Source organism: Chelonia mydas, chromosome 1 (genome assembly GCF_015237465.2).
Source record: "Chelonia mydas isolate rCheMyd1 chromosome 1, rCheMyd1.pri.v2, whole genome shotgun sequence".
Taxonomy (NCBI): Eukaryota; Metazoa; Chordata; order Testudines; family Cheloniidae; genus Chelonia; species Chelonia mydas.
Window position 1 is genome coordinate 281,535,131 of NC_057849.1, and position 14,879 is coordinate 281,550,009.

At 41.2% G+C, this 14,879-nt stretch overlaps 1 protein-coding gene across 2 annotated transcripts in view; it reads right to left on the bottom strand.

Moving 5' to 3' along the window:
* Positions 1-14,879, bottom strand: part of TPH2 (tryptophan hydroxylase 2) — a 70,791-nt gene that overhangs the window by 11,916 nt on the left and 43,996 nt on the right. The window lies entirely within an intron of this gene.

Sequence of the window (14,879 nt, forward strand, 5' to 3'; positions counted from 1 at the left end):
GAGTGGTCTTTTAAAAAAATCCTAAAGACATTTAGGTCTAGATTTTTAAAAGGTATTTAAGTGCCTAAATCCTACTGATTTCAATGGGAGTTTGGCACCTAACCTGGTTGGGCACTTTTGAAAATCCCAATGGGCACCTCTGCATCTTTAGGCACCTAAATACCTCTGAAAATCCCATCCCTAGGTCCTAGTTCAGGACACCATTTAAGCATATTCTTAATTGCAAGTAAATGCTTAAGACCCATTGACTGATGGAATTAAAGCTGACCGTGTGCTTAAGAACTTTCCTGAACTGGGGCCTTAGACCTCATAAGATTTTACTAACTTTGCCATAAGTGAAGAAAAATGTCACTTGCTTTCTAAATTACACAATTACAGCCACTCCAGTAAGCTCAGTGGACCAATCCTTTCCAATTGTTCATTGAGGTCTATGTTCAACCCATAAAACTAGAAGGGCAGTTCGTACTGTCTGAACAAAATTACTGATGAGAAATTGTGAAAAAGATTAGCATAAGAATAACTACATCTAATTTGCATTAACTACATAAAACTCTGTTAAATATTACAGAAACCTTTGGGAAACAGGTATTTCAATATCTCTAAACTGGAAAAGAAAAGCCAAATCACTTCTGCTCCTAACAAGTTTTTAGCTTTTGATATTACACATTAAGACTTTTTCTTTACCGTATATCAGCATGTAAAAATAAGGAAATATTATTGCTCACCCCAAATAAAGCATCCACATCAAATTAGAGTAGTAAATAACTATGTGCACACAAAGGTTTTGGGAATCTGGTTTCCAGTACCCATGGAAATACTTCATTCATAGATGTAATTGTGCACTATTGCTTTATCTGACACTAGACCAAATTCAGTGTTTGTGTAAAGGAAGTACAACATCATTGAAGCTAATGGAGTTGCATCTCTTGTATGAGATCTGAATTTAGCGTATTGTTTCAATTAAATGCATCCAGTAATGGATGATGCTCAACAGTATTTGGAGCTCAAGGTTCTCTTGAGAAAAACAGTCCAGAATTTAATACTTATTTGAAGCTTATCTGAACCTCTTGAGTCTGGATCACTCAAGAGTTTTTGTACTGGCTGTTTCTCTCAGCAGTTCTGCTCTTCTTCTTCTGGTAGCTGATAGAACTCAGAAATGAAAAATAGTTTTTAAAAGTTAACCAAACATTTCAGAAATGAGAGTTTCATATGGAATTTGGCTCCAGAAATGCCAAATTCCAAATGAAATGCATGGTTGGTTTCCCCCCCCACACACACACAAACTGTTTCCCCCATACAAATATTTATCTAGCTACTCATTAATATCAAATTTTTTATTTTCTTTTTCTCATATAAAAGTTGAGGAGGGACTACTAATTTGTTTACTACAGCACTATGCAAAAATATAAGGTAGAGTTTAATGAAAACATGCACCTATGGCCTGAATCAAAGCCCACTAAAATCAATGAGTCTTTCCATTGACTTCAGAGGGGAATTTATCAGGTACCACTGTAACTGCCAACAGGCACTGAAAATCACAAAGAAAGCATGGTTACAGCACAAGAGTAAATCAAGAAATCTAGATTCTATTTCCATCTTTGTCTTCGGCTTGTGCAACTCAGCTGTGGACAGATTTTCAAAGCTAGGCACAAGCAGCTAACATGCACTAGTAAATGAATGCCAAGTCAATTGTTTAGACAAGGCAGGTGAGGTAATATCTGTTGTTGGACCAACTTCTGTTGGTGAGAGAAGCTTTCCAGCTACACAGAGCTCTTCCTCTGATCTAGGGTAGGTACTCAGTGTCACAGCTAAATTACAAGATTGAACAGCTAGTTTAGCATAAGTAGCTAGCACACATTCTAAGGAACCATTCAAGGTGAAGTGGCCCATTAACACCCCTGTGCTTGGAGGACAAAAGGGGGGGGCAGAAGGCTAGTGGGTTACAGTGTGTTGTAATAAGCCATAAATCTAGTGTCTTTATTAAGACCATGATTTTAGTGTTTAGCAGAGTTATGAACATAAGTTCCCAGGCTCGTCTTTTGAAACTGTGTTGTGCAGGTTTTCTTTAAGTCAGTTGATTCACATATAGCTGCCCTTAGGCAACATGAAAACACCAGACTGTAAGCTCTTTGGGGCATTGACTGTTTCTCACTATGTATTTGCACATCACCAAGCACAGTGTCCTTGGCTGGTGTCTGTAGGTGCTACCATAATATAAATAAATACTTGAATTGCTCACACAAATTAGGTAGCTTGAAATCATACATTGGCCGCAGGCAAATGTGTACGCAAAATCTAGCCCTTGATCTCACTATTAGTTTCCCCATTTGTAAAATAGGGACAATATTTTCCTATCTGACAGGGATGTAATTAACCCATATTTATTTGCAAAGCTATTTGAGATCCCTGCATGGCAGATGCTATAGAACTGCAAAAAGCATTATCATTATTATAAAAGGAATAACTTTTATGAGCATGCACATGCTGAAAGAACAGATTTTTGTTAGAATGGCAGTTTTGGAAAGCCTGTATTCTCTGTGTAACTTATTTAAATCAAACATCTAAAGTGACCAGATGGTAAAATATAATGTGTGTCTGCCTACTACTAATTTATGGCAACGTTACACATTAAGAAAAACCCTTTAAATGAAAAGCTGATGTTGGGATACATTTGCCATATGCAAATAGCTACAATATATCCATATATATCTTTGAAGAGGTCTCTGCTTTAAGTAAGAAAATGAGATAGCTCACACAATGCTGCCATCTTCAGATCATTAGTCAGCAGTACATCATTATCACCACTACTGAAGATCCAGTTTATTATTATCTGTGATCTTGCAGGCTTTGAACAACTGTTCTACCAAGTCTACAAATAATGAAGCATATTGATAAAGAAGCTAAACATTAGTCATATTAAAAACCAGAGGCATAATATATGTGCACAATTGCATGTGTACAGCTGCATGGTTAACTGCCATGACTGCACAAATGGTATAAATGCAAATGCTGTTTGAGTTATTGAAGGAACAAAAAATCACCTGCCATGCAAAATCATTCAATTTGCACATGCAGGCACAAATGTGAGCATGCAGGCTTTGGTTCTCTGGTTTCAAAGAGATGACCGACAATTTCTCCAGTCTATCCAAAACACTGCAGCTACATTCATCTTCCTGCCCCGCTGCTCCAACCATGTCAATCCCTCTCAAACGCCTCCACATCAAGGTCAGCCTCACCTTTGCAGAGCTACTCTGTTCCACTTTAGCCTAAATCTGACAGCTCTTGATACTCTCCCGCTTGTGACCTATGCTGTTGCACACTCCCTTCTACTTAACTATCCCTGTGTAGCCTTCTCACACTGCCATCTCCATGCCTTCCGCCCACCCCAAGCCTCTTTGCCTGGAATAGCCTGGCTTAGTTCTTTCTACACACCCAGTACCATCACCCCTCTAACTCCGGCCTCAAAACACTCTCTCTCTCTTTCTGTTTTTCTACCGCCCAATCTCCAGTCTGGTGCTCTCTGCTCCCACTGTCACCTGTTATCATTTACAATGAAGGGAAATGCAAATACATTAAAACTGTAAACAAGTATTTTTAAAATATTACAACTCAAAATATGCACTAAATAAAACAAATCTCATCAGCTTCCATTGTAAACAATGAACCCTTTCAATATCCCTTTTTCCCCTTTTCTTTGTCTCTTATCCTTCCCTTCCAAAAAAGATTAATACTATATAATAGGAGCAAAGATCAAATGCCTCCATTCAACAGCATTGCTGGATATGTTTACTATAGCAATGGTAAATACTAACATTACACAATGTTATACAGCAGCTCCTAGCAATCACAGAGGTAGATGCTCTCTATTAGGGGCCTGATCTAGCTCTCCCTGAAATAATCAGAAACACTGCCTTGACTTCAGTGAGAACTGGAACAAGCCCTGGAATGCAAGATAGGCAGACAGGGAGTCTATTCTATTAGAGCACTGTGATTGTGGTTTCCTGGGGGAATGATCAATGCAAACAGCAAGCCACAGGAACAGTGGGATGACTCACAGAAGCAGAAAGTTTATCCTTCATTCCCCTGCTGGTCCTTGAAAAGCCTTTGCTTGAAATTCCACTTTTGACCAAAATCAGCAAAGTGAGAAGATGAAGCGAAGGGTCAAAAACTAAAGGGTTTAAAAGAAATGAGAAAACGAAGAGCCAGAAGTGGTGTTCAAGGCTGCGCCTACAGGTCCAATATATAGCAGATCTACAAGTCAGCATGGATTTAATTTTAGACTACTTATTTTGGCACATTTGGCTTAAGAATATGGAAGAGCATTTACAGTAGTGCACATGAAAGGTGTAAGGCCCCAGAGACGGGCACCCTCTGTTTACTGACAGGACAGGTACAGCAGCAAAGTAAGATTTGGCAGAACTTCCAGCCAGTATACCTCAGAGCTCGTTGTAGAGGTACCTCTCTCTGCAGAGGTCAAAGGGTAGTTCATTATCCATACACAGTATTTTGCCTTGCCACCTAGGCTGCCAACAAACATGCCAATTAGAGCTAGTTGGAAAAGATTTTTCATTCAAATTGAAATGGAAGCTTTTCAAAGGCAAAAATGGGAGTTAGATGCCCAACTCCCATTGACTTTTCATGGGAGTGGGGCACCTAACTGTTCATATCTTTGAAAATGCCTCTTACAACATTTCAGTGTCCTGTCCCGTCCCCCCCCCCAACCGCCATACCAGTTATGTGCTGGTGGATCTCTCTGCTGGGACCTGGGCTGAGGTCACCAATTCATTCACATAGCCAGCTGATGTGGGATCAGAGGATAATGTCCTTCAGTCACTATTTCAGCAGCTGACTTATGTGAAAAATCTCTTTATCCCATTCTATCTAATGTAGTTTTCCCATGGTACAGCTTCAGAAACTGATGTTTGCACTTAATAAACAGTCTTCCACATTATGCATGACATTTGATTTTAGCACTCCCCAAAAATACCTATTCAGGAATTATCTAAGATGATGATTTAGGGCCCAATCCTGCACACACCAACCCATGTCAGTAACTTTACACACATGCTTAGTCGCATTTAAGACAAATGATTGATCACAGGATGAGGGCCTAGGAAGCTTCTTTGATGTGTTGGTTCTTCCACTTGATCATCTGCTTAAGAGGGTATTTTAATGCACAACTCTTAACTCAAAATATCTGATATGTCCCAAAACACGCAAAGGAATATTCTTGTCTCCTCCATGGAAGAGGAGGAAAGCTTTGACCTTTTAGCTCTAAAATTGCTGCCCTGAGGACTGCATGGCTCAGAGAATTGGTAAATAGTTACATGCAAAGGGGAAACTTACAAAAATAACTCCAGTGCAGTTTAAGCCTGCAAGTTATAGAAAATTGAATACCTGAACAACTTGCCTACAAATATTGATGGAATTTAAAATACATTTTAATTCAAGCATGTTTGTGATCCTTTCCAGTTGGCTTTCTGCCCCACTGAGCTTTACTGGCATGAACGTTTGCAAAAATCCACTGTTAAAGGCTTGAACATTCACAAAAAGTGCATTCTGAATTGCACATTTGATTGAAATATCCTAAATTTGTGAAATTCACAGTTACATACAAGAGGTCATCCTATATAGGAAAGAGATACAATATATGACTTAGGTAAGTAACCAATATAGCACAAGTGTTGGAATTTGAATATCAAGCAGTCAAGTCTCCTTGGCAGCTCTTGATACAGGAAAATCTTTGCTTAGAAATTCATGCATAAATCAAAGAATTTTGTGATGAGCTCATGAATAGTTCACAAACAGAACGAGAGGCAAAATTCAATGAATAAATTATTCATTCCGGATTATTTGCTCAGTTCTGCTAAAAAAAAAGTGACCCTATTCATAGCCTACAGCATTTCTAAATAAGAAAACTAAGCTTACTCTAATTTTTCAGGCTAGTCTTCATTGAAGCATATTGTGTAGCTCACTACCTTGAAACACATTTGGGCTCATTCAGTTGAAGTTTCCTTCATGGCTTCCAAAGAATATCAGTATAACACTTTCTTTTATCAGCCTACTGCTTTGCATTCATCTTTTTCCGACAGTGAGTGTTTGGAATAAACTGTCTATACACAAACTTGAACATGTATGGCACCTATTCATTGGTGCATTGTGGGATAGAAGTAATGCAGCACACAGAACTTACAGTGGTTGCACTTCTGTTTGCAAACATCCACATTTTGATACAGCGTATTACTTCATGCAAATCCCTGATTCTGAGGTTTGCAGAGGTCATACTCAGTGACAATATGAACATTGCTGTCTACACTGACCCAAAGGTAGGGCTGTTATTTAGCTGCCACCCCTTACTGACTGGCTGCCAGAATGACACTGTGATCCCCACTGAACTTCTTCTCCCCATAATGCCTTCCTAGACATGGTGCTCCTGGATGTCTCTGCATGGAGGGGAGGAATAAAACAGAACCAGATGGAAGGTATTTCAATCCCTCTGGAGACAACACAGACAAGGCTAACAGTAGGCATAACCAAAGTAAGTATAAGACTTCTTAGGTTTTGAACTATGCTTGCAGTCCAGTGCATTTTTGCTTTTTAGAATCCTAGAAATACCATGTTTCTTTTCCAGTCAAACATTTGGAATTACCACGCAGTTTCCTGGGTTCTGCATTAAAATTAGTTCACTGCTGTCTTCAACTGTGTCCTCCAAACTTTTCCAGGATAGCTCTTTCCATCCAAGATTCTTCCATGTCCTGCCTTGATCTTGCACAGTGCAGGTTCAGAGTATTGTAATTAAAAGGACAAGATTTGAAAAGTGGTGACGAGGACGGGGAACACAGTGGGATCCAGTCCTGCACTGATGAAACCATCGCTGCTAACTTACTCCTCTCTAGAAGTAAGAATAATGCCAAAGAGAGGAGCACATAGCTAAGCATTTCATTTACATACTGAGGGTTGCATTGAAGTCTACAGCTTCTCAGACCTATCCATTCTCCATCCACACACTGACCTTATCCTACTTTGCTCTATTGAAAGTAAAGGGAGGTGTGCAAAAGGCTTCAGACTTACTTCTGCTCAGCACCAGGGCTGGATTAAGGCACAGATTCTACAGCACTGTAGCCCCTCCCTAGCTCCTGATCGTGTCGCTATATCAGAATCTCAGCTTTCTGTTTTCAAAAGTTTCTAGCCCCAAATAATGGTGAAGAAAAGCTTGAAAAAATAAACCAAGCATAGCTGCCACTGCAGCATCTGCCTGAGTCTACAGCCAGCCAGAAACATAAGCTCTGAGAGGTGTGATATTAGCAGCTCAGTGGGATATTAGCTCCAAGACCTACAGCTCTACAGGGGCCCACACTGGAAGGCTTAGAAGAGGAGTTTGTAGCAGGCATAACCAGCCCAGCCATGCAGATGCACCCCAGATGCTGGAGTAGGTACCGGGGGATCACCCTATTGCCATCCTTGCCTCTTGGGAAGAAGGAAAGAGTGAATCCCTGCTAACACCCCCCCCGCTGATCCTGAAGGGGCCCTACTGCACTTCTTGGGGGAGGGGAGAGGAGGAGCTCCATGCTGTTGCCCTGGCCTCTCTGGAAGGAGAGGGCAGGGCCATGGGGTGGGAGCCATGGGAGGGCCCATATGTTGGTGTGCCTAAGGCCCCAAATGATTTTATACCAGTCCTGCTCAGCACAGAGAACTATGTCTTGTGTCTCCACCTCACCACCATTCTCTCTTCACTGCAGTGCAACAGCTTGGAGCTCCCTGCTGCAGATTGAGCAAAGATGCAGAATTAAGACCTCTGTAACTAGCCAGTAGGTATTTCAACGTAACAGGGTGCTGCTGGTTAATTCAACAGTTACTATATCTCTGGCTAAAGAAACGGCTTTGGCATTAATTTAAAACAGGGTAGGATTACTACCATGCAAACAGGAAGTGCCCTCAAATGATCCAGTTCAGGCCAGCACTCAGTATTATTTCCAGTGTCACCCAGGAGACTAGGAAGAGCCCACACCATCACCAGTCTGTTACCCTGAGCTGCAGTTAGCATATCACAGAACAGTAAGGAAAAGAACCTCACATTTTTGCATCCTAATTAACTGGCAGGTCTGCAGCACAACGTAATTACAAGTAGATAAGACCACTGAAAGTCTCCTACGAGCTGCTGCTTAAAGCATCTGTTAAAAGTGCTGTACTTAAGCCCAAAGGCTTTGCTCTTCCTGGCTTCACTTCCCTGTCATTTGACTCTTATCTTCAGCAGCTCCCAAGACTTGGGGCTTGAGGTTTATTATTTTTTATGGCGTTATTAAGAATGAATGATGTGCAATAATGAGCAGCATTCTTTCCAATTTACTTTACAATGTGTCAGATGAATTCATATCCAAGGTTCTCCACAGGAGCTGGAATGAACATGTGCTCATTTGTTTTTCAAGCTCTTGCTTCAGTTCTGGCTGTCTGACGTAGCTCTTGCTGCTTGCTCAAGAGAGGAAGACCAAGGCTTTTCGACATCCTCTCTGGGACTCCAGGAGATGGGATCCTCTGAACGTCAAGTTAAAACAAATAAGCTCGGTAAACATGTGTCATCTCTGTCCTCCCACAGCTTATGGTGTCTGGCATGCCAGAGCTGCTATAGTATCATCCTTTGCAGTGCAGAGGCTAGAGTCAGGTGAATGTTATGTCAAGTCACCATTCAAAACAGTGGCAGCTTACAGTCCTTGAAAAGAGGCATGGCAGAGCCCTAAAAACAAACGTCCATAGCAAAAGCATTCATAATTGAATATAGTCTAGCCCTAGAGTGGGACCTCAGGAGTGCCTCTCAGCGTTCGGATTCATACTTCAGCATGGCACAACTTGAAACCTACAGCGGAGAACTCTGGACTCTGATGTCAATAGGATTGCACCAATCTAAGTGAGATTAGAATTTGGAACATATGCATGCTAAGATTAGAAAAGCAGAGAGGTCACCTTGCAGTCCATTGCCTGCTGGGATTTCCCCTATTTTCTAGTGGTTTATGTAGCGTAATGGCTCAGGAGATGGTGGCCCCAATCCTGAGAGCTGCACCTTTCAGTCAGTGCAGCTACACAGGCACAATCTGATGGTGGGCACAGATGACTTTAAGTTGCCCTGTGTCCTGGATTCTAGGCTTCTTTCCCCTCGACCCCATGCAGCTGCAGGGGCGCTGAATTATGGATGCTTCCTGCAGTCACTTGTAGGCCACCCCAACTGTCCAAAATAGTACAGCGCACGCTGGCCACCCCCTCTAACACTCCTGCATACACCCTAAGATGGGGGGCTGTGAGGAGGCACTGAAGGGCTGCTCCACCTGCCCTAGACGACCAAAGAAGACCCTAAATGCCAAGGAGACATTGGCCACTTTACACTGTAGGAGTATCATAAAGGAGCAATAGCAGGGAAGAGAATTGAGGTTAAAGTTTCCCCTAGCCTCCTTGGAAGGCTATTCCATTGCCCAGCTTGTGTCACCATGAGGAAGATTCTGCAGAGTTACAAGAAGCAAGGTCACAGCTACCAAAGGAAATGACAGAACCTCCTTACTTAGAGCTGGTCTTCACTACCGGGAGATCGACACTGCTGCAAACAATGCAGCAGGAATTGATTTATTTTAGCGGGTCTAGTGAAGACCCACTAAATCAATGGCAGAGCACTCTCCGGTCAACCCTGGTACTTCAGCTCTCCGAGAAGAGTAAGGGAAGTTGACTGGAGACTATTTCCCATCGACACAGTGCAGTGAAGACACTGGGGTAAGTAGACCTAAGCTACGTCGACTTCAGCTATGTTATGGAGTAGCATAGCTTAGGTCAACTTACCCCAGTAATGAAGACAAGCCATTAGTAAACAGAGAGCTTTCTGAATCACTGGCCTAAATCAGCCCAGAGACAAAATTACTTCTGGCTGCGGAGCCCTTTAAAACTTATGCTTGGCTAATGTACAGCCAGAGCCCAAGCCTCTCTGCGATGTTATTTCAGGGGACGCATGTGATCCCCCTGATGTCATTCCCTGGGGCAGACTGACCCACCTAACTGCCAGACCAATTATCACCCACAGCAATTGCACTCAGGAACAGTGTCAGGAGAGTTACTGAGCCTGCTGAGTGCATCCCCTGACATATTAGCTGCGGGTTAATGGGATTCATGAACATCTGGCTTGGTCAGCAGAGAAAGGCCTAATTTACCTGCTAATGAGGAGAAACCACCTCCTCAGAATTGTGAGCAGCCTCCATGGACTGTGGTGCCTAGGAGGATTTTGGAATTTTTGCAGGCTCTGCAGCTGTGGAGGCAAAAACCAGGCAGAAGATAGCACAATATAGTAAACAAGGGTACCTTTCACCCTGCCAAACCTCGCTGGGGAAAACATTTCAGGAGAAAACATTTAATATTTTTGGTGGTAATTTTCCTTTCCTAAATTAAAAACCTCAGTTTGCAAAAAAAATTATTAATTTCCTAATACATTTAAATTAATAAAATAACAAATCCTGCACTTTTTAGCTATTTTAAAAATTAATGATTTTTTTAACAAAAGTTAAATGTACTGTATCTGTTTACTAAGAGCTAATTCAAGAGCCAGAAAGTACATCCTTGTCTTTTAAAAAAAAATCTCAGATTCCAAAGAGTTTTACTGTTGTAGTTAAACTTGGAAACTCTGTTCTTTTTACCATTTTTATGTGAACCTACGTGGACCCCAGAGACCTTCTGTGGCTCTTGATGCATGTGTGTGTCCTGCTTTGAGGGGGGGGAAAAAAAAGGAAGACATCAGTGCAAAGGTATCAGTTTCCAGCTGAAGAACAGACCAAGGGAGAATCATAACTTGGGGAATTTTAAGTGTCTATTAATTATGTTGCTAAAAAATATACCCAAACAAGAAATTTTTTTCACAGTCCCTAAAAAAGTGTACATTGAGCATCTCCCAGCATGCTTTTCAGCAGTAAGGGCATAGACAAAAATCTGTCATAAATACAGATTAGCTGGATGAGTCACCGTTGAGTTTCCTGCCAGAAGTTTGTAAACATATCATAGATGATCTGAATATACCCAACAAAGTGGAAGCAAGTTATACTGAGCAAGTGCTTGTCATTACGAAGATCACAGTAATCCACTGTGTTCCCCAAATGGCCTGAACAATATACAGTACCTAGGATGTAGTAATAGAGGCATAGTAAGCTACCCATATGAAAATAACACTGAAGTCGTCACTAATCACACACAGACAGGTGGATAAGATCTGTCCTGTAAATTGCCCAAATTAACTGCATACGTATGACAAACTGTTTATAAACTGCAAACCCCCAAAGTTGAAAGTTTAAGTGTAGGAAAATATAAAAAAGTGAGAAAGTAAAAATGGCTAATTATATCATTATGGTTTTTGACTAGAGTTATTAGTGAATACAATCTTACTGGATGCCATAAGGATGCATTACAGCCAGTTATGCCTTCAGAGCAGTGTGCAAAGACCTGCTGGTTGCATCAATTCAGTTAGTGGAGTAGCGGATTTCTCTTGTCCCAGATCATTCATAGAAGTTTGCTTTTCCTCTCACAGACTCTGCTGAATTAGTACTAACTGAAGCTGACTAACAGGAGAGTTGGTGGGTGGATAAGAACAATGGAAGAGAGAAAGAAGTGAACGAGGGGAAATCCATGCATTGGCTAGAAAAAGAGAAAGATTTACACTATACCACCACTTCTCTATATCTAGTTCATTCACTGTAGAAACCCACATGCCTACAATGCTTTTTGGTAAGCAATGGATTAAAGTTGATAATGCAGGGTCAAATTCCATCCTCATATACATGTATGGACTCACACAAACTGTTATGGGGCTGCACACATGGAAAACAAAACAGAATTTGGCACAGAGGTCCAAACCCATTTAAGTCACTGGCAAAACACCCATTCATTTATGTGGTGTCAGAATTGGACCTGCTAAGTATGGTAGATCACCTAAAAAGATCTCAACTAAAAATCTGGAAGAGCACAGTTCATCCAGCACTTTGGTGCCATTTGATACTAAGATGACAACAGATATTAGAACCAGTTCAAAAGCTGTAGCACTAAGTAGTTAAGTATCAGACATAGTCAGCTCCTTACAGGTATCAACCATATTTTGTCTAACTTTTTTATTTTATCTACACATGCAAAGATGATGTCCAACAACATACCGGCTGAGAGAATCAGTTTGGTACATTTTGTTGTGCCCAGTTTGGCTAGACAACAATTAAACAAATGCACAATTGTGAATACTAAAATGAGCACTTTTTCCTTTGAGCAATAAGATAAAACTCCTGCTTACACGGCTGTGTAGAAACATGGATTTTCAGAATCTTTCCACAAAAAGATGACGTTTGTGCTAATGTTAGTAGACACAACTAGGAATATTCCTTTTGGGAGCAATTACTTACTGAAAGATTCCAGACGTTAACAAAGCTAACGTGTGGTTTGCAGACCTTTCCTTTACCCTTTATTGACTCAGTCCATACCTTTAGAAAAAGTCGGAACAGAAATCCTTGGCACTGCTTTATGGATGAGCAGAGCAGGCCCAGGTAGCAGTAATATGTATGAAAGGGTTTTATTTCCCAGGTGAGTATAGATTTCCTGCGGATTGGCTGGAGTAGAACATCGAGAGGCACCTCTTTCGTTTAGGCAATCTTTTTATAGTACGTATACGCAAGCATAGAAAAGGTAGGCTCAGATCGGTTGTTGATATGGTTAATAAATGTTGCAGTATTAACCGTAAAGGGAGTCTGAGCTGCTATCTCCCTAATCTCCAACTTTCCCTTATAGCTACACACTGCTGGAGGAAGACCTCAATTATTTGCACTAATGACTGGCTAACTACCATTGTGCGTAACTGAATCTTGCAGATTTAGCAAGTAAGTATACAAACACAATAAAAAAGCACGTATGCTGCATCATAAAATGTACTTTGCTCACTTACGCTGACATCTGTAGATTCAACTGATAGTAATTTTTAATGTACTGTAGTATGTTACACAAATAAAGCCTTAGTGACTTAGACATCCATGGTACTGATTTGAACATGCACAATACTGTGACTAAATGCAAAATTTTAAAAAGTAGCAGTGTCAACATGTATTACATTTTCACAGAGCTCGCTCTCTTGCTCTCTTTTTCAGTGTGTATGTGAAGGACAAGGAGAGTTAATGGGTTATCATCAATGTTGTGTTGACACCCTGCTCTACATCCTCCTCCTCATCAGGCTCAAGTGGAAGTATTTCTCTGCTCTCCCAGCAGCAGACAGACATAAGAATTTAGATGAAATCTAGCAGAGGCTGAAAAATTCAGGAGTGATTCTTGTTGATGGGGGTGGGGGGGGGGAGGGGAGGGGAGTGTTGTAAAGAAGAACTAGCCAGCCCTCAAATGGTCACTTTGGGGTCAAACTCAAGGAATTCACTGTGGTGCATAACAGTATCATGGTGCTTGCTTTAATGGCTATGGTTTACTCAAAAGCCTACTACTTCATGGCATGGCACATGAACTTTGCAGAAACTCTCAGAAGTCAGCCCCAAGGGTGAGCTCACAAAGACAGGGACAGTGATTCTGAAAATCACTCCTGCCAGAAATCCATCTGACCCTGAAACTGACCACATTCAGACAACATGGCAAAATGAGCCTTGCTTCCACTAATGAGAGTTAGCTGCCATTTCCCTGGGCAAGTAATCTCATTGCTGGCATTTCCTCTTTTTAATTGTTGGCCTGATACATGTGTAAGATGGAGTATGTGCCCCCTGCATTTGGTGAGCCTCTGCTGGTCTAAATTATACAAACTCTACCCAGCTGATATGGTGATGTCTGTGATGAACAAACAATGTTGCAAAAATCTCCCTTTCCAAAACTGTGCAAGAAGGGGCATCCTGGTCTAGTGTTCAGAGCACTGGGCTGGGATCCAGGGCACCTGGGTTCTAATCTCAGCTCTGCCACTGACTTGCTGTGTGACCTCAGCCTTCTCTGTGCCCATTTCCCTTCCCACACTTTACTATCTAGACTGTTCACGTCACGGTCTGTCTATTACTATGTGTTTATACAGTGCCTAGCACAATGGGGTCCCAAGTGCTACTGTAATACTACTACTAATAAGGCAGAGGCATGGAAGAGATCAGGCGCAAGTGCAATTTTTAACTGTAAGGGTCAAATTCCACTCTGATATTCTCTTGTGGTTCCCACTAACTTCAATCCCACGGATTTTTGCGGCTCACAGAACTACTAGGAGAGAATTTAACTCTGATGAACGTAGTTGAGTTTTTTAAATCTCTGCCATGGTGGGATCTTCATTTCAACCTTGCAGACAATAAATATATATAAATTTTAGAAACAGCAACAGATTTAGAACCCTTCAATTAATAAAACAGTTAAACAATTTTTTCTTTATGGAAGCCACTAACCCTCTAACTTATGTGATTTGTGTGTTTAGAACCTGGAATTTCTATAGACACGTGTGCAGTTGCTGCTCACTAGTGGCTCTTGCTGGGTGCCTCTCTTTCTACAGACTTCTATGGCGTTTACAAAAGACACTGTTTGTGCTTCTTTGCTAGCATGATTCCTGCTTTTTACACCTAAAAAGAAAATCAGTGAACAAAACCAAACCACAAAGACTCCATCAAAATACATTAGCCCCCTCCTACCTAATCTGAACTTCAATCTACATCAGCTAACACCAATGCTGAAGCGGCCAAGGTTCATTATTTATGCGCACACCTAAATTCTACAAATTCTCACAGAGCTACTTAGTTAGAGTATCTTTTTTTATTACCACTCTGGCAGAGCACACAGTCACTGTATTAGCTACTGAACTGCCAGCAAGGACTGCGATTGCAAAATCTGTACTTTCTTAATTATAAGAATGTTTCTCCTGAAAA